This window comes from Mesoplodon bidens, assembly GCF_964165515.1.
Source record: "Mesoplodon bidens genome assembly, chromosome: 11".
Lineage (NCBI taxonomy): Eukaryota > Metazoa > Chordata > Mammalia > Artiodactyla > Ziphiidae > Mesoplodon > Mesoplodon bidens.
Genome location: NC_138167.1, coordinates 70,268,393 through 70,294,012, shown reverse-complemented (window position 1 = coordinate 70,294,012; position 25,620 = coordinate 70,268,393).

The window sequence follows — 25,620 nt, the reverse complement described above, 5'->3', positions numbered from 1 at the left end:
CCACAGGACTTTTGTATATCAAGTTCTCTCTGATGGAGCCTTACCTTGGAAATGCCAAGCTGGGGGTTTGGGAAAATATTCTAAGGTCTAAGAAAGTAAGACCAAGTGCTTACAGAAGGCCACGTATTTTATGTACTTTCTTCCTAGTACCAACAAGCATCTGGGATGGGGGGTGACAGAGAAGGCAGAATGACAAGTTTAGGAAATGGAGGTAGAGTAATGGACCTATTAGACAGCTGACGCAAGAGAAGACCCAAGGGACAGGAGACGGAGAGAGCAGATCCCTGAAAGTTTGACAGCTGGTGACCCCCACCTCTATTTTGGAGTGAGATGATATACAAGGGTGCCCTCCTTTTCGTTTTTGATATATGGGGGTTAAGGGAAGCTGATTCCAGCCATAGCAGGTGGGAGGGCAAGCTACCCCTCCCATCCCATCTTGCAGTTATTATAGTCATGCTCTTGGCTTACTGGAGATTTATGAAGCTTTCTCTCTGTCTGTCACATTTCAAAGATGCTAGGAAGAGCAGAGAAAGCTTTTAGCTGCAATGGGATCTGATTGGGTTTTTTTTTTTACCCCTTCTATCTGATCTAATGGAATTTAGATGGAAGTTATTTCTTGGCAAAGCAGAGGATGAAAAGTGTGAAATGTCCCTGCTAGAAGGATCCGCTGAGCCCCTAGTCTCCCCTACTGTACAGAAGCCCAGAGAGGGATAGTTGCTTGCCCAATAACACACAGCTTGTTGGTGATAGAACAGAGATTCTTGACTAGAAAGCCCTTGCTGGCAGTGAGTAAAACTCCTAAAACTGGTGGGTAATATTTTGCTTCTATGGCCCCATGTGCGTTTGCAAGGCAGTAGCAGCCATAATTTTCATTAGATTCTTGAAAAGGTCTGTAACCCAAACCAGGTTAAAAGGCACCAGCATCCTAATGAACAACCCTTAATGTTAGGGAGTTTGCAAAATGTAATTGAGGCAACAAAACTTACCCATAAGAAACAATCAGAAAAAAAACACCAGCCAGCCAAAGTTTTGGTGTTAAAATATATTGTGTGGACTATTAACGCCCTAAAAGGGGAGGAAAGAAGGTGCTGTATGAATCATTAAGTATCATAATGACTAACAATGATATAGAGCTTCTCTGTGTCAGGCATATTTTATCTTTACATTTATTGGCTAAGTTAATCCTCATGGCAACCCTATTAGGTATACACTATTATCCCTCCCCATTTTACAGATGAAGAAACTGAGGAAACGGAAGTTGTCACTTGCCTAAGATCAATGACCAGTAGGGAGCAGAACCAATATTGGAATCATCCTGTTAAACTGTCACATATAGGATTCCATGCAGGGCACAGAGCATAGAGGGAGACAGACCACACAGCCCCTGCCTCTGGGAGTTCATGGTCTTTTGGAGGAGGCAGGTACAAAACACTGATGATGCTTATAATAGTCCAAGCTCTAAGCAATTTCTAAAGATGCAGTGGATGGGCAGTGTGGAGGGGAAAGCTGGACACAACTGGAAACCCAGCAGGCATGTGGCAGAGAGGCATGAGTTTAAACTTGTTATGCAGGACAACCTGGTCATGTTCTATGGGTTCAGACTGGGAACGAGATGAGCCTTGATTTCAGAAGCAGGCCATCTCCAGCCAGCCAATGAGACAGGCCAAGTAGCAAGCCCAGCCAATGACCCACCACCTGGGAGCTTGTGGCTCTGTTCTCATTCTAGAACCTGTCTCTGCAGGCAGCAAGATTTGGGATAGCACAAAGACTGGCAGCTGGGATACCTGGGTCCCAATCAGATGGTCTGAGATTTGGCCAGAGATGGGTAGTGAGTAAGGGAAAGCAATTTGCCTGACTTAGAACAAGGCAAGAAAACAGTACCATTCAAGACCTGCCCCTACTGGCTGTAGGACCTTTTCGATGGAACATTCACCCACCTCAGTTTTTCTCATCTGTGGAACAGGATGCTCTTATCACCTCTCATAGGATGGCTGTGAGGTTTAAAGGAAATGCATGGCACAAAGTAAGCACTCAGAATACTTATCATTTCACTCATTTAACAGCAATCTGTTGAGTATCTATTATGCACCAGGTTCTGGACCAGATGCTGCAGATATACAAGTTTATAAACCAATGCGGCTTCTGTACTTATAGAATTCAAAATTGATCACCCTCCTTATTGAGACTTGTTAATATTATTAGAGGCAAGTGTAGTGTTATCATCATCTTTATTACAATTAACTAAGGGACCTCACTTTATCTCCTGTCGCCCTGTTTTCTCCATTCAACCCCCAAGAGTGTCCACATCACTCGGCATGTCACTCTCTTTTGTCTTCATCTAGCACTAGGGCAGGCCTCTTATTCTTATTTATTCTTATTCATTCCTATATTCCTTGTGTTGCATCCTATTCATTCCTACATCCTACAGAGCCTGCCCCAGAGTGTCTCAGGCATGTGGATTGGCTTGAATTGGATGAAGCCTGAATAGGGCCCAGACCCTTGACCACAATCACTCCGGTGGGGAATCGGGGAGTAGAGTAGGGGGTGCATAAATGGCGAGGGGAAGAGCTGCTGCCTTCCACATTTCAGGGCTCACCTCCACACAGCTAGATTCAGACCTGGGCAGGATGTGTGGAGGCTCCAAGGGTGGCAGAAGACTCCAGCCACCATGCTGGGCCCCAGAACAGATCTGAAAGTGGGACTGCACCCCAACTTCTACAGACAAGAGGAAGAAAAGCAGCTACTGCCCCTGCTGGGATTTGCTCAGGATCAGGGATTGGCTGCAGGCTACTGTGGAAGGCTTTGGTGGTCACGACTGAGATGTGGATGGATCCATGCTTTATGGGGTCTGGATAATTGGGCCCCTCTTTAAGAAAAGGAATGCAAAATTAGGTTTAAAATGGAATTAAACAGGTAAAAAATGGTACAAGTGAACTTACTGACAAAACAGAAATAGAGTCACAGATGTAGAAAACAAACTTATGGTTACCAGGGGGGAAAGGTTGGGGGAGGGATAAATTAGGAGATTGGGATTGACATATACATACTATATATAAAACAGATAACTAACAAGTACCTACTGTACAGCACAGGGACTTCTACTCAATACTCTGTAATGACCTATATGGGAAGAGAATCTAAAAAAGAGTGGATATATGTGTATGTATAACTGATTCACTTTGCTGTAGAGCAGAAAGTAACACAACACGGTAAATCAAACATATGCCAATAAATATTTTTTTAAAAAGACGCATACAAAAAACCCCACAGCATCAGAGAAATAACGTATTTCTATGAACTGAACACTTCTACAATCCTCCTTTTGTTCTAAACATTGGGCAGCATACTCTGCATATCACCTGCTCTCCAGGTGATAATTTTGTAGCGTTATTCTATACAAAGAGCAAGGAGATGATTGGGCTTCACTCCAGATCAAAACAATTTTGTTAATAGTTTATAAAAAGGCTCCTAGCTTCACAACTCAGTGTTGGGAATGTCCTGTAAATTGTTATGATTATAGTCAAAATGCGGTAAATCTTTTATCATGTGTGCTTCACATATGAGCCGTTATGGTTGCACTCACTGTTTGTGGTACTGCTATAGGTTTTCTCCCTAAAAACATGGCAATTGCGATAAACCATATTTTCCACAACTCCCTTCGAAAAAGACACCCCCCCCAAACAAAAGTACCTGGTGTTTTTCATTGCACATGCTGCATTATCAAGTCTTATTTCTGACAAGGGAGCTTTCATGCTGATGAGGCATTGACAGGAGAGGAATCAATCCTCTACTTAAAAATTTACATCCTCTGATGAGGGGAAGAATCTTCCACATATTAATTTCTGGCTCCATACATTTCAAACCTGTTTTTTTATTCCCACTACCCATGCACCACTGGTGCCAGGTGCTGCAGGACATATTCATTCACAATAGGCCCCAGCCGGGTCTTCGGGTCACGTTGCAAAGGGAATTGACACAGCAGGAAGCCATTCCTCTACACCAGAATAACCAGCGATACTGTGATTATATGCAGTAATGGCTGCAAGGCTGCAACCACATCAAAATACCTCACTATTCTCAGAATAAATGTGTTCCCACCCCAATGCCCCCTTTGCCAATGCCAAAGGTTCTCAAGGTGCCTCCAGACCAACAACCATCCAGCATGAGGAGACAGCTTTCTTAACCGATGGTGGTTAATACATCTTGCTTTCACAGATTTTACAGCAGTACATTGCTATGGACTCACTGTTTGAGTCCCTCCAAATCCATATGTTGAAACCTATTCCCCAATGTGATGGTACTTGGAGGTGGTCTTTGGGAAGTAATTAAGTTATAAGGGTGGAGTCCTCATGAATAGGATTAGTGCCCTTCTAAGAAGAGGCCAGAAGTTGGCTCTCTTTCCACCACCTGAGGACAAAAGAAGTTGACTGTCTGCAGTGCAGAAGAGGGTCTTCACCAGAACTCAACCATGCTGGAATCCTGACCTCGGACTTCCAGCCTCCAGAACAGTGGGAGATGAATTTCTGTTGTTTATAAGCCACTTGGTCTATAGTACTTGTTATGGCAGCCTGAATGGATTCAGACAGCAATGCACATGTGAGCATATTGCTAGGGCTTCCTTCAAGCCTCAAAAGGATCTTGTGCAAGTAGGGGTCCTGAATCTTCCATTTCATTTATTGGCTTTGAGGTAAACCCACCTCTGGTTATAAACCCTGGGGAGGAAAAAGTCCTGGCACTGGGCTGGTACCAGTGAGGTGTGATTCCTTAGCATGCTAGCACCAGGTGAGGGCTGCCCAGGACAGTCTGTGCCATTTGTCTGTTGTGTCCCTATTTGTGACAATCAGATCCCATGTCCCATATCTCTAGAAGAGACAGGTAACTGAGCCTCCTGAAAATAGGACAGGAAAAAGACTAAGAGGAGAATTCACCCTGTTGAAGGAGGCAGCATTCAAATTCGAAATAGCTATTTCCATTTCTCTAAGAAATGATGCACTAACAATGGGGCCAATAGTTGTACCCACTGACCCTCGCCCCACCTGCTAAATCTGAAGCTTATTAAGCCGAGTCGCCAACTGGCCATCAGCCACTGTAATTAAAAAAATCACATTAGTTGTAACAGGAACGAAGTAGAAGCCTATAATTTGGAAGAATAAATGTAGTTAGCATTGAAAGATCTATAGAAACATCTGCTGTCACAATCCCTTGGGAATCAGAGCTTCTGCACTTTACGATTCTATCATTCAAGCTGTGTTCTGAGTCTTGAGTGCAGAGGCTGGATTCAGAGGGAAACAGACGCAAACATTTGATGGGATCCCTGAGCCAAATGGCCCAACCCAGTAATCCCTAAGTGTCAAGTTTCTGGTAAAAATTTGAGTTTTCTGTTGAGAACATGAATCCGGGGAGGCAAGTAGGACCCCACCACCACCCTCCAAGCTGCCCCAGACATGAATGAAGGCAAGAGCAGGACTGAGCAAGCCTGGTCTAGCACCTTAAGGGACACTCAGTACTGAAAGGGATGGTACTTCCTCATCATTGTGTTTCTCATCTTGACAACATTGTATTAAACTTCAAAGAATCCCACAAAGTTGTGATTCCTCCCTGTGATAACCACTTAGAAGCATCTGCTGAAATATCAAATGATTTGGAAAAACAATTTTTTATTGCTGCCCCTTCATTGCACTTGCCCTATGTGGGATTCAGCTCACGAATTGAGTGCCGGAGCCCTGGGAACAAGGCACCTGCCAGGAACTTTAGAGTTCATTCAATCCCATGCCCCTTTTTTTAACAGGAAGAATAAGGCCCAGAGAGGGGAAAAAAAAAAGATGATTTGGTCAAGATCACACAGTCAGCTGGTGGCAGAAGCAGTGTAAATACTCAGATCGCCAAATTCCTGATCCAGGGCAAGGTTTCTGGTCTTCAGATCAGCAGAGAGCCCTCAGCCTTCTGCCATAAGCTTCACTTCCTCGTCCACTCCAAAGACACCTGGTTACATGTTTCTCCCTGAGACTTGGCCCCCAACTCTGGCAGAATTAGGAAATACATGCTTACCTGTTCAAAGCTCAGACTGCCTAGGTATATCATTAAGTTCTCAGCCAGAGCACCAGGCCAATGAACATTAGCCAGAAATGGCTGGGACTTGGAGAGAGTCGCAGCAAGCAGGGGCCCAAGGCAGCTATGCAGTAAGGCAGAGGCTGGCATCCTGCCTTGATGCCACGTAGGCTTAAGTCTCCTTTGAAAGCATCTCCAGCTCAGCCCTCCTTTGACCTGTGCATCCAGCCTGGAGACAAATTGCCTTTTTGTTGCTTTTCTCTCCTTCACTCTCAGTGGTCCAGGGGAGGCCATTAGACCCTCCTGCTGGGATCATTTCATGGCTAAATCCTCCCGATCATTCAGATATCATTGGAGAATCACCTCCTGAGTGAGGTCTTCCAGAAGCATACCATTATAGTAGCACCACTCCACCGTACTCTTTACTCTCTAGCCCATTGCCCTGGTTTGCTTTCTTCATGGCACTTCTCATTCCCTGAAATATCTCTATTCAATTACTGAAGAGGTAACGTGACCCTGTTGTTAAGATTTTATCTCTGGGCTCCAGCTCTCTAGGTTCAAATCATGGTTCTACCACTTGTTAACTGTAAAATCTCAGGAAAGTTATCTAACTACCATCTGTATGCCTGTTTCCCATCTATAAAAGGGGGAGAATAATAATACCTACCTCACGAGGTTGTTATGAAGATTAATTCATCGACAGCACTTAGAGCACATTGTTAAGAACTCCATAAATGTCTGATATTATCTTGCTATTATCTGATTTCCCTATTGAAGTTTTTCTCTTTCTACTCCAATGTAATTTCATGAAGGCAGAAGACCCCTACATGCCTGTGCACTTCTACCTGCAACGTCCACAAAAATGCCTGGCATGGTGTCGGTACTCAATTGATGTTAGTCAGATAAATGAATGAAGAGCCTTTCTAAGTGCTTTTCTGTCTCCATTTCCCTCTCCTGTACTTTATTCTTGAATGGACCTCTACCCACTCCCCAGGTGTAATTAGCTGTTCCTTCCTCTGACCCCTCCCCCAGGGGGCCTGTCAGAATTTAACCATAGGGTTTGGGATTCTTTATTCTATTGTACTTCATCGTTTGTACACACACTATGAGCTTCTTGAAGGCAGGGACCCTATGTTATTCACCTCCGTGTTCCCCAGGCTTAGCACACTGATTAGCACATGGAATAGTCTATGTAGAGGGAAGGAGGGAAGAAGAAATATTCCGCATAGAGGTCTGATCATAGCATACTCCTCTTCAGATCACCAGTGACTCCTCATCACTTGTACAGTGAAGGCCTGTATCCCCGAGAGAGCATTCCTACCCACCCATGGCTTCAAATACTGTTTGCACTCTTTCCAGCCTCTGTGGTCCTCTCTCTTTGTGTACATGAAATATCAGGTATGCTGTGCTTCTCTTTTTCCTTTAAGCAGTTTCAGTAATCCCCATCTGTGGGCTTTTTTCTTGTCTTATCCCTGCCTAGAATACTTTCCCCATCTCTTCTGTTAGAGCCAGTGCTGTCCCTCAGATCCCTAGTTTGATCCCACCTTCCTGATGATCTCCCCAAATAGTTAATCTTCTCTGTAATCTATATTCCCAAGAGGGAATTAGGTTGTTATTACACAGTTGGGATAAGGAGGCGTATGTCTGGGAAGACGAGATGCCCTGAGGTTCCACTTACACTCCCATATCCCATGATTAAAGTCAAATGGAAAACCATAACCCAATATAGGCAGGACTGTCAATGATCTTCAAGAATAAACTCTGAGCCACCCAAAGGCACAGGACTACAAGGGGCCAACCTGCTTGCTGAGGGTAAGGGGAATATGATAAAAGGAAGTTATAAGTATCAGCTACTGTCACATGACCAGTTGAGAAATAAAGACTGTAATAGTTATGAGTATTTATTCCTTATTGTGATGTGAATATAGTTGTGCATATGTTAACCATTTTTTCTTTCCCTCCCTCATTTCCCTACCATTTAACATAAAATGTGTTTAGTAGTAACTCATCTTATATCTCAATATTTAAGCTACAAGATATCAGAGGAATGTGACCTAACTGGAAAAAGAAGGGATATCACCTAAAGGTGAGTAAAAGAATGTGCATCTTATTTTTAGGGAGATGGTTAGGGTGTTTTTAGTTGCGTATAAAAGCATGTTAGATGGATACTATATTCTGTTATTGTCACTGTTGAGAAGTTAAATATGGTTAAAAGAGATATGAATGCGTGCCAAGTTGACAAAGAACGGAGTATGTGTTGAGATAGTAATCTAGAACTGGGCTTCCCAGAATTCCCCATATAGCATCAGGATACACGGGCCACAAGAGGCACTTGCATGAGATTGAGAAGTGGAAGGGAAAAAATGGCAGCTCTTCTATTTTCTTTTTAAACACCACGGAGATCTGTACGGAGCCCAAGTGCTGTTACCACTCACACGTGCTGTTACACGTCCTCCTTAATCTGCAGCCTTACCTTGATTACACGGCTGGGGCAACTCTACTTCCCAGTCCATCTCTTCCTTTAGCTCCTCCAAATCCTGGTCCAGTGTGTGCAACTCCATGGCAAAGGGTGCCAGCTGTGGCTGATCACATGCATCATTGCTCTCCCCCCCTTCATGTCCATCTTTCCTTCCCAACCGCCTGTCCTATTGACTTCAGACCCAACACCAGATGTAGAAGTAACAGCCTTATGTAAACTCTTTAACAAGCTCCCACAATCGCACAAGATCAAATCCCCACAATAAATGCCTTCGTTATATCATTGCATTCTTTCTGCTTCTCGATCAAACCCTGAGGGGCCTTTGCATCCCCTTGTACATGATGCTCCAGTCATACCGGCCTCCCTCCTGCCCCCTGGGCATGTCAAGCTTATTCCAGGAGAAGACATTTCACACTTGCAGGTCACCTGCCTGAGACAGTCTTTCCCAGGCATCCTAACGCCCGGCTCCTTCTCATCAGGTATTCTCAGCTCAAATATCATCTCTCTCGTGAGGCTTTCCCTGACCACAGCACCTAAAATAAACCCCCAGTTAATCTTAATCATGTTACATCACTATTGTTTCCATGGTACTGATCACTCTCTAAAATTACATCTTTATTTCTTTAGATACCAGCTGTCTAGCTTTCAGAGCTTTTTGAAGGTAAGGATCTTGCCTAATTTGTTAGCCACCATATCCCCTTGCCCAGGGCCAAGCCACGCACAGAGAACGTTACTTGTAGAATGAATGAATGGCCTTGTTCAAGCTACTTTCCTCTGGGAGCCTCAGTGCCCTGAGCTGTTCCAAGCATGATCAGGCCTTTCTCACAGAGCTGTGGGGAGGACTGGTCAAGCCTGAGGATGAAGAGTTCCTTGCTCAGCGCTTGGCAGAGAATTGGCTCTCAGAGCTTCCCTGCATCCATGCCCTGCTGGGAGCCTCTGGGGGGACCTGGGAGCAGAGAGGGAATCACTAGGGTAGCATCATATCTCTGAGATTCTTGGATGCCAGAGTATACTCTTACTTTATTTTCTTCTTCTTATTTTTACTGTTTTCAGAAGATGTCAGAGTCCCCTTCTGCTAATAGCTCTAGTGTGCTATGTGCCTTCATCTTAAAAAACACTTCCACAGCAACGGTGCCTGGTAATTCATAGTTCTCCACCTTTTGCTTCCCCATTCACCCAGAGAGCCAGGCGACAATTGCACAGCCTCTGCCCAGTGCCCACTGAATCACGCTGTCATTGGCCCAATTGATTTCCTTGCCTTACAGACTTGGATGGAAAGAAACACTATTTCATCTGGCCTGGAAGGAAGGTGGATCTTGAGGGAGAGATGCAGAGGAATATTTTGGAAGGGGTTGGTGCAGAGGTCCTGCACATCAGTACAATCCAAATAGCAGAGTGAGTCCAGCTCATATATCCTAAGTACGGATCTAAAAAAATAAGATTAAAAATTCCCTCACAGACCTGTAGCTAAAATAAGAAGCTAGTCAGTGATAATACAATTCACTTTCAACTCCTAATTTGGGAAGTAATGACCTCGTCTCCACCTCCCAAGCTACATTAGGCTTTCATTAGACTACAAAGTAGAATAAATGGCTCCATTAGAAATGGCCTTCTTCTTTTTAATATTTTAATTTTATTGGAGTATAGTTGATTTATAATGTATTATTTTCAGGTGTACAGCAAAATGATACAGTTATACATACATCATATATTCATAAATGGAATCATAAGGTAAAAGAAAAAGAAAAGAAATAGTCTTCTTCCCTTAGAGCCCATGTCACAGACATGGAGCATATTTAATGGAGCCTGAGGATTGCCCTGGGATGCAGACAAGGGGCGGTTTTGGCCTTAGGTTTTATGGAAGACAGGAGAAAATGGCCTCAAGAGACACACATTGAAACAAGTACAAGGTTTCTTTGGCCACTTTCTGCTTTGGTGAGTAAGGTCTTTGCCTCACTGTCAGAGATTCTGCCCTCTCCAATTCCCTCTTTCCTTCCTTCCTCCCTCCCTCCCTTCATTCTTCCTTCTTTCCTTCCTTCCATTCTCCCTTCCTTCCTTCACTAAATATTTACTGCTAAGGCTCAGCAATTTTCTGTCTCAGGACGTTCACATCTTCACACTGAGAAAGAAACAAATCAGCAGTCCATTTCAGTACAGTGCAATAGGTGCTGGGGTGGAGGAAACACGGAGTTGGATGAGAGTCCTATGATGAGACACCCAATTCCATGCTGGGGGGCGGGGAGAAAGAGGAGTGTCAGAGAGGGTTTTGTTCAGCAGGTCTATTCAGTCAGGACTTCATAGAAAGAACAGGTGTTTGTGAAGAGGACAGAAGTAATGTTCAGCACCTTTGAGACAAAACATTCTTAGGGACAAGTCCAGTTGGACAGGTAAGATGCAAATCTGGCCCAGCTTAAAGCAGTCAGTGTGCTCCCATTGCCCCTCATCCTAAGAACAGCCAGCCCCTTAACATGGCAGGTCAGGCCCTACATGATCTGGTCCCTGGAAGAGCAACCACTATTCACACTACACTTCTCCTGCCCCTCCTTGAGGTTCTGACCACACTTGATGACCTCTTCCACACTCCATCCAACTACACTCTTCCCTCTCTCTGGTCACTCTCTTCCCCAAGCCCCTCATTGCCTAATGCATAATTTTCATTTTTCAGCTCTTGACTCTTGATCAAGAAAACTTTTTGTAGTGGGTTGAACAGTATTCCCCAAAGCTCAGCTCCATCCAGAACCTCAGAATTTGACCTTATTTGGAAATAGAGTCTTTGCAGATGTAATTAATTAAGCTGAGGTGAGCTCATACTGAATGATGGTGGGCCCTAAATCCAATGACTGATGTCCTTATAAAAAGAGAACAGGACTCACAGAAATACACACAGGAACAAAGGCCATTGGATAACAAGACAGAGATTGGAATGATGCCCTACAAGGCGAGGAAGAGCAAAAATTGCTGGCAACTACCAGAAACCAGAAAAAGGGAGCTTCCCTAGAGCCTTCAGAGGGAGAAGGACCCTGCTAACAGCTTGATTTTGGACTTCTAGCTTCCAGAACTAGGAGAGAATAAATCTCTGTTGTTCTAACCCATCTAGTTTGTTACAGTGGCCCTAGAAAACCAATATACCTTCCCCAATCCATGCTCCTCCTCTCCAGTTTGTTCAAAACTGAACTTCCTTCCATACACACACCCAGTTAGATCCTGTCCTGGCAATCAGAGATTCTGTTTGGTATCACTGATCACAGTTTGTAATTATGCATTTATTCACGTGATGTTTTATTGATGTTTGTCTCTGTCTGATTCTCCAAATATCCCTTGCTCCTCTAGTTTCCATCCCAGCATACTACATACCCATTAAGGCATTGTTTTATCTCATGTTGGACTCACTCCCATCCAGAGGCCTACTCTTTGCTAGTTCCCATACTTTCTGGAAACCCCGTTATGGCCAGGTCTGGATTTTTTTGTGTTCCCACCCAAAGCCTGTATCTTTTAGCAAGCTGGAACTGTAAGACCAACATAGATTTTCTAGTTTCTGATAAATTTATGTCACAATTTGTACATTGTCATGTCTATAGATATTTGTATCATTTGTACTTTTTGGCCATTACATGCCTATTGGATATTTTTCATAAATTGTAAAAGAATATTTTATGACTTAGCACCAAATTGAATGTGCCTAATTATAAGTTTGTAGGGTTTATACTAGAGTATAAACACTATCGTGCTAGGGCGTCTTGTTTGTTTCAAGTCACCTTTAGATCATCAGTGTTTAGTGTGATGTGGGGCCTCAATAAATATTATGATGTTAATTAAATAATTATCAGTCTATCCCACGCAAAGGTAACTACAAGTATTCCATTAAATAAGTGTCAAAAGAATGGAAGAGAAAAGAGGTAATTAATTCTTCGTATATATAGTTTTGCATTTTGAACCCAGATATAGCATCTCTTACGTTATTTTTTAGTTATCTTTATCTAGCTATTTTCTCCATGGGCTGTGAACTCCTCAAGGACAGAAATGAATGGACTCTTATTAATCTTCATCTTGTATTGCTGGCACTGAGCACACAGTAAGTGTTGACGGGAGGTAGGAGAATGAGGGAGAGGAACAGAGGGAAGGACTCAAATAAAGGGCCTCCACTTCCTTATCACTGTCCTGTTCTGTGTTTATCACTGCTAAGTTCACAGCATCCCTCTCCCTATTTCTCATTCCAGCCTCTGAAAAATGAAATGATTATTAAGCTTTTACAATTTATCAGTTGATGTGTTTTCACAGAGTTAGACCTCCAGCAGATGTCTGCCTCGTTGAATTTCCAACTGGTAAGAAACCTTAATTCTTTTCAGATTTTGAAATCCATAGAGACAGCATCATCTGTTATTTTGAGTCTGAAAATCTCTAACCCCCTAAACTTCTTTTCGCCTTGAAATGATACTTTAATAACTTATTTTTTTTTATCATATGAAGTTTTTCAAGAACATTGCATTCCTGTTCTAGCAGAACAGAGTGCATTGTCTCTTTGCCTTCTTTGGGTTCTAAATGCTGTTCCCTCTCTATAGAACTCTTCTTGCTCTCCATATCCCTCCTCCCCACCCCTGCACCTCTTCAACTCACTTGCTCATACCTATTCCTCATGTCTTGATTTGGCCAAATGAGCTCCTCCAGATTCTGCAAGACCTCATCTGTTCCTTCTCCCTTTAAACCTCACCGAAAATCTCTTTTGTCAACTCACTCATTCAATCAGCACTTACCGAAGGTCTGTATTGTGCTTGGTGTACTATAAACAGTAGACAAGACACAGCCCCTGCCCTTTGGGAAGGTAAAATCTAGTCCAGAATGGGTGGGCAACATGTAAGTACATAATAACAACCCACTGTGATAAGGTCCAACCTTGGAATGGAGATGGAGAGGATTTCCCAGAACAGAGACATCCAAGGTAAGACATTGACGAGAAAAAAAGGAACTTGTCACATGATAGGTCCTCTGTCCACTCTTTGTTCTCCTATAAAATATAAAGGATTTGTTTTTAGAAAACACAGCTTTTATCAGGAAATTGTGTTATAATAACAATTGTTTCTTCTAGGAAAGAAAGAATGTGGAGTAGAGAATTTCAGACTCAAAATAACAAAGCTGTTTTTTTTTTCAAGAATATCAGAACAAAAGGTGTTTTTCATAGCTGAAAGTTGGCCTTGTTATTGCAAGGTAAAAATAATCAATTGGTTAGAAAAAATGTTTTAAAACCAAATGTCAGTGCAGCTTTGTTTGCTCTTCAATTCACAGGTGTCTCTCTTATCACCCTTGACCATGATTTTATTGTTTTGTTTTGTTTCTATTTTTTGGCTGTACCTCACGGCATGCGGGATCTTAGTTCCCCTACCAGGGATTGAACCTGTGCCCCCTGCAGTGGAAGCATGGTGTCTTAACCACTGCGCCACCAGGGAAGTCCCATGATCTTATAGTTTTGCATGTAGCATACACCTGAGTAAACTAAAAGACCAAAGATCACAAGAGATTTTTAAAAAGACAACGCTGGAACCTCAGCAATTATTATTTTTTACTATGCATCCCCAATTTTCAACTGTATTATAACCAACAGGAGTCTATGTAAGTTGTGTATCTAATTAATTAGTTTATGGTTTTATAACCAATGTACACCTTGAAGATGCTTGTTGTCTGGGAAGTCCTGGAGTTCAATATGATAGAGCACTTGCTTTGACTTGTAAATTTGAACCTCTCCACTCCAGGGTTCATTACCTGGATGGAAGTGCTACTCCACAAGCCTACTTTTTAGACCTATTTTATTTAAATGAGTTGCATCCTTATATTTCATATTAAGACATAAGTCCCACCCTTGTGAAACCCCCAAGTCCTATGACTGTTGAAGGTCAGGATCCCTTATCTGGCTTGGGGACCCCACTCTGCTTTGCCACTAATCCCACAGGCACTGATCGCTGGGCATCCCTCTCCCCAAGCCTGGTTGAATCTCTTTCATTTCCCTCCTCCTGAATGCTTCCAAAGGCAAACACACAGCCCTTTGCCTTTTATGCATTTTACTATGAATCATGGTGGAAACAAATGGAAATGGAAGGAGAAGCTCCAGGAAAAATACATCATGGAAGAATATTACAAAGGTCCCAGAATTTCTCAGAGCCATGGCCCCCAGTTCCTGACTTCTTTGCCAAGAGTCCTTAGAATCCACCCTCAGCTTCCGATATCCCCTTTACCTCCTAAGGATACACTTAGCTCACTGAGTCTTTTCTCTTCACTGCATGGAGACATGGATATGCCATTGAGAGGGGTCCACAGGTGTGAACTAGTGTATATTGAAGTGTGTCTTCATCTTAATGAGCTCATTGGAATTTCCATGACCAGGCAGGGAGACACAGATGCATCTTACAGATTTTACCCACTTGGCAAATACTCACTGAGCACACACAATGCAGCAGGCAGCAAGTCAGGCTTTACACACTCATGAGATCACTCTTGAGTTAATCTCTTTGCTTGGTTTCATTCCATGGTCACACAGGATGTAAATATTATTGAAAGCTCTTCCTCACTAGTTTAACTTCTCTGGGGGTGAATAGGAAACTTGTGAGGGAAGAACACATTTTCATCCATTCCTAATGCTTCCTTCTACTCTTCCCTAAAGTAAAAGGTATGACATATCTAATTGGTGAGTTTGGAAGAACACGGTTTGTCTGCATGGCAGCTCTGCTCATCTGCATGGATTCTGGTCATTTCTTAGCCAAGCAGTAGACTTCCCCATTGCAGAGGACTGCATTTTTCCAGAGATCTTTATGACTGAGTGGGTTGAGTTCACTTCAGGCAGTGCACATGTTTTAGACTCAGTCTGCCATAACAAGATACCATAGACTGGATAGCTTCAACAACATCACAGTTATTGGAAGCTGGAAGTCTGAGAACAGGGTACCCGAGAACAGGGTAAAAGTACTCTGTTCAGGTTCTGGTGAGAGCCCTCTTCCTGATGTGCATATGGTGGTCTGCTCCCTGTGTCCTCATACGGCAGAGAGGGAGGGAAAGAGAGAGGGAGAAAGAGAGCTTTCTGGTGTTTCTTCTTCTAAGGGCACTAACCCCATCATGAGGGCCCCCACCCACATGACATCATATAAACCTAATTACCTCCCATAGGCCCCATCCTCAAATACCATCACATGGCGGTGGGGGGGGGAAGGGGATGGGTAGAGCTTTCACATATGAATTTTGGAGGAGCACAATTATGACTATAGCACCACCTGAATAAAAGATCTAAAGCCACATTCTCCACCCGGCTCTGATTAGTAAAATGTCCTCCTCAATGCCCTCCTTTTTGATTCTGCTGATCATCTCTAAATCTATTCCTAACTCTGACAGAGAATAAACCTGCCATTTATTGATCCCTCTCAAAAGCCAACCGAGCTGCTCAGGGATTTATAAAATCGTGGAAGGAGGTGGACATGATTCTATGCAACTGCTACATTCCTCTAGATCAAAGTTTCCCCAACGGGTGCCATGGATCACTAGTTTTTTTTTTATGATACATTAAGACATTTCCATGAAAAAACAAGATTCTGTGGTCAAAGAATTTAGGGACAGTTGTTCCCTAACCTCCTCTGAAAGTCAGAGCACAAGTTGGTGTGAGAAGTCCTTCCCAAAAGAAACCTGATTAGGTTGTGTACCCTGAGATTTCCCATTCTTCCTTCATCACAAACCTTTTTTAGCTGAACAATTAACCTCATGGAGAACTGAAGCTCCTACGTTTGGGAGTAGTTGTTCTGGACCACAGTCCCTTGATGTACCATTTTATCTGAGTCCTTCTCACATCCCTCTCACATTTCAGTTTAAAACTCTCTTGATCGGGGAAGCAAGTTTGCTTTTAACAAAACCCTATCTTTCCAGTTGCCTCTAGTAGTAGCAAGCTCATTATCCTAGTATCTCAAAACACAATCCAGAAGCCATGACCCATTTCTTTGACATTTTCTACAAGTCTCACTCCACATATCCTCCTTTCTCCTCATGGATCATCCTTACATTCCACTTCATGGGGAAAAAAAAATGTCAATATCTTGTGTTTGGGGGGCCTTCAGTCTTCTTTCCCAGTCATCAAACTCTTAATACTGAGACAAGTTTCAAGCTACATAAGGTTGGATCAATTTTACCCACACATCCTGGAAGAAGTGGGTAGTGATTGCTAGGTCTGATACATCTTGGCAGACACTCAGTCACTGCAAGAAGCCAGCTCCCTTCCAGATCAGGCATATCCGATCTGCTTGCAGACACCCCCATACAGCTCGGCAGACTTCCAGACCACCCCTGGTGTCTTTTTCTCCTGGATCCATAGTCATAAGACTCCTTGATCCTGCTCCTTTACTGCTCTCAAGGATGAGCTGCTGCAGCTCGTTCAAAAGGTACACGGTTACCTTCTGCAAGCAGAGCCCCAGACCTGCCAGCACCCTAGTTTCAAAGCCTGTCCCTTTCCTTTCTCTTCTGTACTGCTTTCTTCCTCTGGCCAGCCTCATGACAATAGTTTTAATTCCTCTTCTTCCTCTCCTGAATCTTTTCTTTTCTTTGACCTTATTGGATTATGTCTCCCACCCAGACAGAGACTGTTTCATCCTTATGAATAAGAAGCAGCACAGAGAGAAATCCCCAAAGCCCTGTAACCTTCTCCCCAGCAGGGTTCCCAGTTTACATTTATAGAATCCATAGCTGACAAGAGCCTCCAGGGAGAAAGACAAACCTAACTCATTCCTTGCAGGTCACCTGAGTTAGTGCCATCTACACCTCCTGGGCAGCAAAAGATAAATGACAATTTTTGTGGCACCTCCTGAAACTCCCACACTCTTAACTACAAAGCAAACTGATTGTTCATTCTCTCTGCCACTGGGATCCTAGCAGGGACTCACGGACACGTGATTTGGAGACAACCTCACCAGCCCTCACTCACTCCCTACCTACCAGCCCCCCCTCATCTGATAATGCAGTATTTCCCAATTATTAAACCATTTGACACTTTGAACACTGTCATAACTTTTATGCATTTTGGGGATGCCAACAGCAGCTCATGCATTATAAAGTGCAGTTGTTTGTCTTCACTTGGAATTGCATGCTGAGGGGTTTTTTGTTTGTTTTTGTTGTTGTTGTTTGATTCAGACAGTTTGAAGAACATGAGACTCCACAGTTGGTTCAAAGCTTCCTTCTTTCTGCCGTAGATACATGGGGAATAAGTTGAAATCATATAAATATCTACCATGCAATACAATTTGAATACTACCATAAACGTGTATTGAGATAATATGCTAAAAACTATGACATTAATGTAGTAGCAGGATACATTTTAAAGGTAGTTTATCACATAACGATTAAGACAATTCCGTAAATGTATTTAGTTTTTTATGTGAAAAAGTGACCATGGATACTCTTAACCCTAGAAAAAGTCAATTTTGTTATCAGCTTACTAGGTTGACGGAGCCAAAATTACGCACTAGTGATAGGGCACTTTCGTAAAGGAAACTAACATTTGCCTTGTCAATCATCCTGGGGAAGTAGTTAATCTGGGGTCAGAAAATAGAGTGGCTTTTGGAACAAAGGAGAGAGGGGCTTCCTCCTCTCTGGGGCTGGAAGCAGTGGAGAGAGAAGTGGTCCAGGTGGTTGAGGTAAATGGTCCCCAGATACGTGGAGACAGCTAAGGATGAGGGGAACCACTGGGCATTCTGTTTTTTCAGGAACTCTCAACAGGTGGCAGCATCAGCACCAGAAGCCGAAGAAGTGGCTGGTTTCTGAAACAGACAACTGTTGTAAAACCACCCGTTTCAAGGGGCACATCTGATTTCTTGTTCCAGGGAAGCTGTGCAACCAGCCAAGATGACACCGTGGATGTGAGGAAAGCACTGCCTTCTCACTGGGGCCGGGGAGGAGTCATCGAGGTCAGTCCAGTAGAATCAACGGAGACTAGCTGTGTCTCATAGAATCAACAACAGAAGAGGCAGCAAATTGCAACAAGAAAATTGGAATGGGGGGACGAAAAAGACATGCCCTTCCGGATAAGAATTGCAACATCACAGAAAAAACTCAAATGACTAGAAGGGGACATTTTGATGTGAAATCATCTCTAACAAGTAGGATGCTGGGTGCTCATTCTATAACAACATTGTAAAGAAAGCACAAGTTCAGGTTGCTATTATCAGCAAGTGAGGTCAATACCCAAGACGTTATACTTAAACATCCATAACCAGTCAACTGAATGAGCTGAACTTGGTATGATGTTAGCAGAAACTCACTGTGTTTTTCACAGCACTTTTCTTTGAACCTCTCTGTCTTGACTTATTCCTCCTTATCTATGATGAAATCTCAGAAAGATCTCATAGTTTCATACCTATGTTATTTAACAAGTAGCCTTTGCCCTGGTATCAAAAAAATAGAGGGTTTCCCTGGTGGCGCAGTGGTTGAGAGTCCGCCTGCCGATGCAGGGGACACGGGTTCATGCCCCAGTCTGGGAAGATCCCACATGCCGCGGAGCGGCTGGGCCCGTGAGCCATGGCCGCTGAGCCTGCGCGTCCGGGGCCTGTGCTCTGCAATGGGAGAGGCCACAACAGTGAGAGACCCGCGTACCGCAAAAAAAAAAAAAAAAAAAAAAAAGAGTCCAGCGAAATATCAAAACTCCAAACTTCAGACAATTTAAAGCCTTTCTCTGTCCCCAGTTCAGGTCAAGCTTAGGCTGAGAAGCTTAGATGGGAAGGGGAGTTAGAGTCCCTTTTTCTCTACTTCCCCACCTTATATGAACTTCTCTTCCAATTCCCAGCTGCCATTTGAGACCCCTGTAGTTTGGAGAGGGTAGGAAGTTCTGATCTGACAAACACTGTTTGAGTTTCCTATTGGAACCTTAAAGATAGGATTCATGTCCAAAAGGGACTCTTCCTTTCTTACAGTATCTTTTTCGGGTCTTTATAAACTCCTTGGGTCTCTGCATCTTCTCAGTCACTGCTTCCTTGATGACTTTCCCTACAGCTCCCTGGTTTCCAGGGGCCCACCCCTCTTTTCTATTTACCTTTCCATCCCCTGCCAGGTGGTCTTTTGGGGGAGAGTCCCTCTCATGACCCCCAAGTCACATGCCCTTCCTAGGGGTCCTTATTTGACTTTCCATAAAAACATATGCATTCTTGTGCCCAAAATTCTATAAGTCAGGGCCCTTCCCAGAGCAGCTCTACTTGCTCTCATTCCAGCTGGGGAAGCATCAGCCCAGTTCTGATTTTCAGACTTTTCAAATGTGAGTCAGATACCCTGCACTCCTCAACTCCAGGGAACACATGTCAAATTCTTAATATGTCTTCTTGAAGTTCTCCTTGCTTGCGTGGAGTTGTGAGGGAAACAGCCCCCTGCTCTATGGTGGAGAGGAGATGGGGGACTCACAGCTGCCTGACAGCTCTTTCTCTGAAAAGTCTTCACTTTTTAATCTCTCCAAAGTCTTCTATGCCATCCACCACCCCTAATACTGAGGCTGGAAAGGGTGTTGGGCCAGTGCAAGCTGAAATGCGTTCACATCCTTGGAAACACATCTCTCTAGCACATGGGATTACTAAGGACTATTGTGTTGCTCTTGACCTTTGAGTCCTTTGAGAAAATAGGAAGCACCTCATTTAATATCCTTTTATTAAAAGTAGTATTCCATCATTTATGTGTGCATGTGTGTCTGTATGGATATAAACCACATTAATAGCTTGCAGAAGTCAATTTGGGAAACCCAGGCTAAGAAATTTCTGATTAACTTCTACCAGATAGAATCAACCCAAGTTTCTTCTGAGAGCAACACTTACTCAGAGAGTCTTAGGCTGAATGATCCAAAACACCTACAACGTTTTGCTGAAATCAAACTTTAGGCTGCAAAGTTGCCACTGACTTTGGCATGCCTTCCCAGCACAGGGGATTGGATTTGAATCGTTCAGCTCTATTTGGAACCAACAAAGCACATTATGCAACAGTCGTTCTGGGCTTCTAAATGATGTCAGAGGATGGGGAACATGTAAAACACAAATGTCCCATTTAGAGAAATTACCTAGGGCCTCAACCTCACCATTTTGAGGATAACCAGCTTACTCAAGAGCTCTATATTATGAGCTTCCACTCTTCTTTATAAAGCTTCCATTGGGATTGGAAAATATGCCTCCTCTGGGCAGATAGATTAAAAAGAGATAGGACCCTGGACAGGTGACCTCCACACTGTAGCCAAGCTTGGTCTAAATTTCAGCCCCAGCTGATCCCTTCAGCCAGGTGCCATGAGAAGTGTACAAATTCTACAATTGCAAATGGTGAACCTATTTTAAATAAGTTAACATTTTCACTATACATGCAATATTTAATCATCATAAAAATTATTTTAAATATCTATAATTAACTCATTTTTCCACATCTCAAAGGACTGTTTGCTGTTATATTTCCTGAGTATATTTTAAGGGGTTGTGATCATACTATTTATATGGCTCTGTAAAGTCCTTTTTTAATATAACATTGTAATACACACTCTTTCCATATTCTACAAACTCTCTAGCAATGTCAGTTTAAATGGTTCCTCCATAGGTATCAATCAGAAAGACACCACTACATCTTAGGAAACTCAGAGAAAGGCCAAAGATAGCTGAAAATGAACAAAGAACTCAAGGGACTATCTTTCTAGAAAAGATAAAAAGAAAGAAACATATATACATATGGAAACTCTGAGACCAAGATTTTGGCAGGTACTTTCCCAGAGTCAAAGTGAAAGTCTTAAGGATTTGGGATGAGGCTCAAGAAATCTGGTACTCACTGTGGCCCATGGCTCTCCCCATCTGAGGAAAGTTAGATCAAAAAGTGCCTCACTGGGCCAACTCATGCCAGCTTCTCAAAGCCAAGGATAGCATGTTAGCCAAATATGTTGCTTTGAAGTCAACTGAAAGTCAAGCCTTAAAAATAGTCAGAGGCAAATGGAAAGTAACCTCTAAAAATTGTATAAAAATAAAAAAAATTTTAAATAAATAAAATAGAGGCATTTTGCAAACCGAATTAGTCCCTCTGAGATGTTATGGACACTAAGTAGCATCAGCCTGCATTTGGCAAACAGGAAGTGTGGGGAGGGGAGTGAAATAACCCACGGTGAGTTTCCAGTCACTGGAGGACCAGGCTTTGGTGGACCTCAAGAGAACAAGCAGACGGCCACACTACTTACTCCCCTGCTTGAGGAAGACTGGAGTTGAAGTTCAGGGTCAGCCTTTAGCATTTGTTACTTGCAGAAAGTTGTGTTTAGCATTCTCTGTCTTTTCATGTCCCCTTCCTGAAAGCCCCTCACCAGAGAACATCCTCATCCCCAGTGCTCTCTCTCTCTCCTCTCTTTATCAAAATAAGTTCTGTAAAGGACCAATTTTGGACAGTTCCCCTTTTAAGGAAAATTCAGAACACCACGAACTCTGGCCAGTCACATAAATCCTTTCAGACTCTGGCAGTGACAGTTATATTGGAAAGTTCCTTAGTTTTGTCCTTATGAGAAGGATGTTCTTGTTAGATTTCAGGTCACAAATCATACATTTCATTCAATAAGTGTTTATGGAATATCCTTTGTGAAACACAAAACAAATTTTATCATAACTGTACTAAATAATTCATGAGCATAAACTTCAATTGTATATATCTTCTGAATGGAAAAGGAAAGCAACGCCATTCAGAAAAACTTCTAATGCATCACTGTAACTGAATTGATTGTGGTCCTAATATGAAACAGAAGGTTTGCACAAAAGGAATGGAGTTTAAGAAGGGACTGTTTATAAAAGTGATGGGAGGGTTAAGAGAAACCCACAAGGGACAATGAAGAACCCTGAGGCCAGCAATAGTGGAAATCTTTTACCTCCCCTACACCAGAAGGGGCAAGGGAAGAGGCTGTTACCAAAATTGATGACAGCTATAGATCTAGCAGGACCTGGTTTTCCAATTGGAACTGTGACTTTCATTAGAAGAAAGCATCCATTGCCAAACTGTGAAGCAAAAGGGACACAGGGAGATGATAAATACTCAAGCTTTCTCCCCTGCCACCCTCTAATCTTATGCCAAAGACTCTCATGGAATGAATCCTACAGGAATCCAAAAATCTTTAGAGGTCAGTCTCTCAGGGCACAGAGGAGTGATGGAACAGTGTAGGGAGTGGATCTGGGAGAGAAAATGAAGAACATTCAGCATAATCTACCTTCCTTTGTCCCTTTGCGTTCACTCTTAGCTTTGGATGGAAAATTCATGTCCTTAACAGAACACACAAAATTCCATCAGCTATTCTATCATCATCTGATAATGCCAATCCTGTCATATTCCCACCTTAAACCTTAAATATTAACACCAAGAGGGCTCTTTATATAAGGTAGTGGGGGTGAGCAGGGGCAGGGAGAAGGCAAAGGAAAAATTAATTCACCTAAAATTTAGCTGCTATAGTTCACACTTCTGTAAGTAGACACAAGGCATGAATTGATGACCATAGCTTCCTTCTACCATGTTACAATTACTACCTACAGAACATCTCCTGCCTTTTCTTCACCAGGTGGTATGACCACACCCTCATTTCTTTAGGGTCTTAGACATTGATCATCTTTCTTTACTGAACTGGAACTATTTTCCATTGACTAGGACTCTTGGGCAAGGAAGTACTAAGAGGGACCCAGAGAATTCCCTTGGGTCCCAGATTGGTTTTCAGTTTAGTCCTCCTGGGAGATAGGGTACAAAGGAAGAAAGCCTATTGCTTCAATTCTTTTATCATAAAATAAGTACTTTGAGGTATGCAGCCTTCAAAAATGACCCCTGTGATCTCTACCTTCTGGTATTCACACCCTTGTGTAAACTGCTCTCCCTGATTGTGCAGGTGTGGGTGAGACTTAGTGATGTGATTCTAGTGTATGGATTATGGCCAAAATAATGGTACATTATTCCCAAGGTTAGGTTATTAAGGAGTTGACCTCCTTTTCTCTTTCTCTCTCTCTCCCTATCCCCCACTCCAGCCTTTCTCTTACTCTCCTGGTACACTTGCTCTGAGAAGAAGCATGCCAACGTGTTGTCAGGGACCCTGTGGCTTCCAATCAACAGCCAAGGGCCCCAGTTCAATAGCTATTGCAAAACTGAATTCTGCTGACAACCACGTGAGTAAACTTGGAGGTGGATCCTTTCCCAGTTGAGCCTTCAGATGAGATGCAACCCTGATAGATAAGTTGATTGCAGCCTTGTGAGAGATCTTTAAGCATAAGGCTCAGTGAATAAATGCCTATTGTTTTAAGCCACTAAAGTTCAAGTAATTTATTATATGGCAATAGGTTAATAATATAATAAGTGATATAATGTGGGCTACTATAGTGAAAAGGCAACAAACAACATTCTCATTGGTAATCTGGATCCAGTCTTTACAGTGACCACCTCTGCCTGTTGGTTCAGCAGGATGAGGAGCCAAAAATGGCTGGAGGAATTCTCAAATTCAAATCGAACAGAACTGTGTCTGCGTTTCCTGGTAGAAGCATTCCTCCCTTGGGAACAAGGACCTCCAAACACTTTCAGGGTAAGATGGTTGGGAAAGGAAGCAAAAACTCCTTCAGTATACCTTCACTTCCAATCCTTTATGGAGGGAAGCAAAACCATATCTGGACCACTGATTTAAGGCATGCACTGTACCCTGTAAGTTCTGACCTCACAGAGTATTTTCTCCCAGCTGGCACTGTAAGTACTTCAAACAGGGCTTTCCATCAGTTTATCAAGCCAGCTTCTCCCCAGCAATGGGACTCAATGAGTGTAAGTCTAGCTATGTACTTCTTTCACCATAAAATAAGTTCCTATATCAGAGACATAAAGTATGGGATAACATGGCAATAGAATAAACACTTAGAAGTCCTTGACTGGTGGTGCTGGTAGAAGCATTGCAAGCAGGAGACTTCCCTGCCGGTCCAGTGGTTAAGCTCTGCGCTTCCACTGCAGGGGGCATGGGTTTGATCCCTGGTCGGGAAACTAAGATCCCACCTGCCGCAATGCGTGGCCACATACATACATACATACATACATACATACATAAAAAGCATTGCAAGCAGCGAAGTTTAGTTTATATTGAGAATACCTATATGTGTCTATCTATCTAACCATCCATCCGTCTGTTTTGTGCTGGTCCTAGCCTATCGATGGTAATGCTATCTGCTAGAAATGCCTGGGGGCAGTCACCTGAGCCCTGATGAGCTTCCCAGGGACATCTTCTCTTTCCAAAACAGTGTTATGAGCGGACCGACCCTTGTGGTTCTTATTATGATTGCAAGACACCCTTCAGCAATAACTATTAGGAAACTCTGAAGAAAAAAGAGTTTGTTACCTATAGATCCTGGAGCATACAAGGCACACCAGCAGGCAGACAGCTAGATCACAGGTAGAGAGAGAATGCAAGCTCAGGTCCTGGGGTTCTGCTTTTATTGGCATCAAGTGTGGGGATCTAAGGTCTCCTAAGCTCACTCTTTATTGGCAAATTTAAAGCATGGGAAGAAAAAGGAAGAAAAATGGGGGGACCCTAAATGGCCAGTTATCTAAATCAACCAGGATCTCTACACAAAGGAGCCTTATGGTGTGTGGGAGGGGGGTCAGGGGGCTGGGGGTTGGTAAGCACATGTCCTGCTCTGCCCTTTATCTAGTCCTGTGGCTGGCAAGTGTTTATTTGAGATAGTCTTCGCTGAAGTGGATGCATGGGCAATCAAAACTTGTCAGGCATGAATTACAAAAATAAAAGCCAACTGTCAGGGTTTACACTACACTATCTACATGCACACGCACACACACACACACACACACATTCCCTTGAAGAGGCGGGTACTTGTATCTCACTCTTAAGGGAAAATTTTCCAGGCCACTAGATTCCTAGAAACTTTACCAATAGATCAGGCTCCTGAATTTTCAGTTTTTCTCTCATCCTCTAGCATGCGTCTCATAAAGTATATAAATTGTTAGTGCAATTAGCATCATGCCTTTCATGTAGTAGACTAGCATGATATTCTACAGGATATCAAGATAATCGAGTTCCCTCATGACAATATTGAAACAATGAGCAGGAGAGCTGACATAGTCCTGAC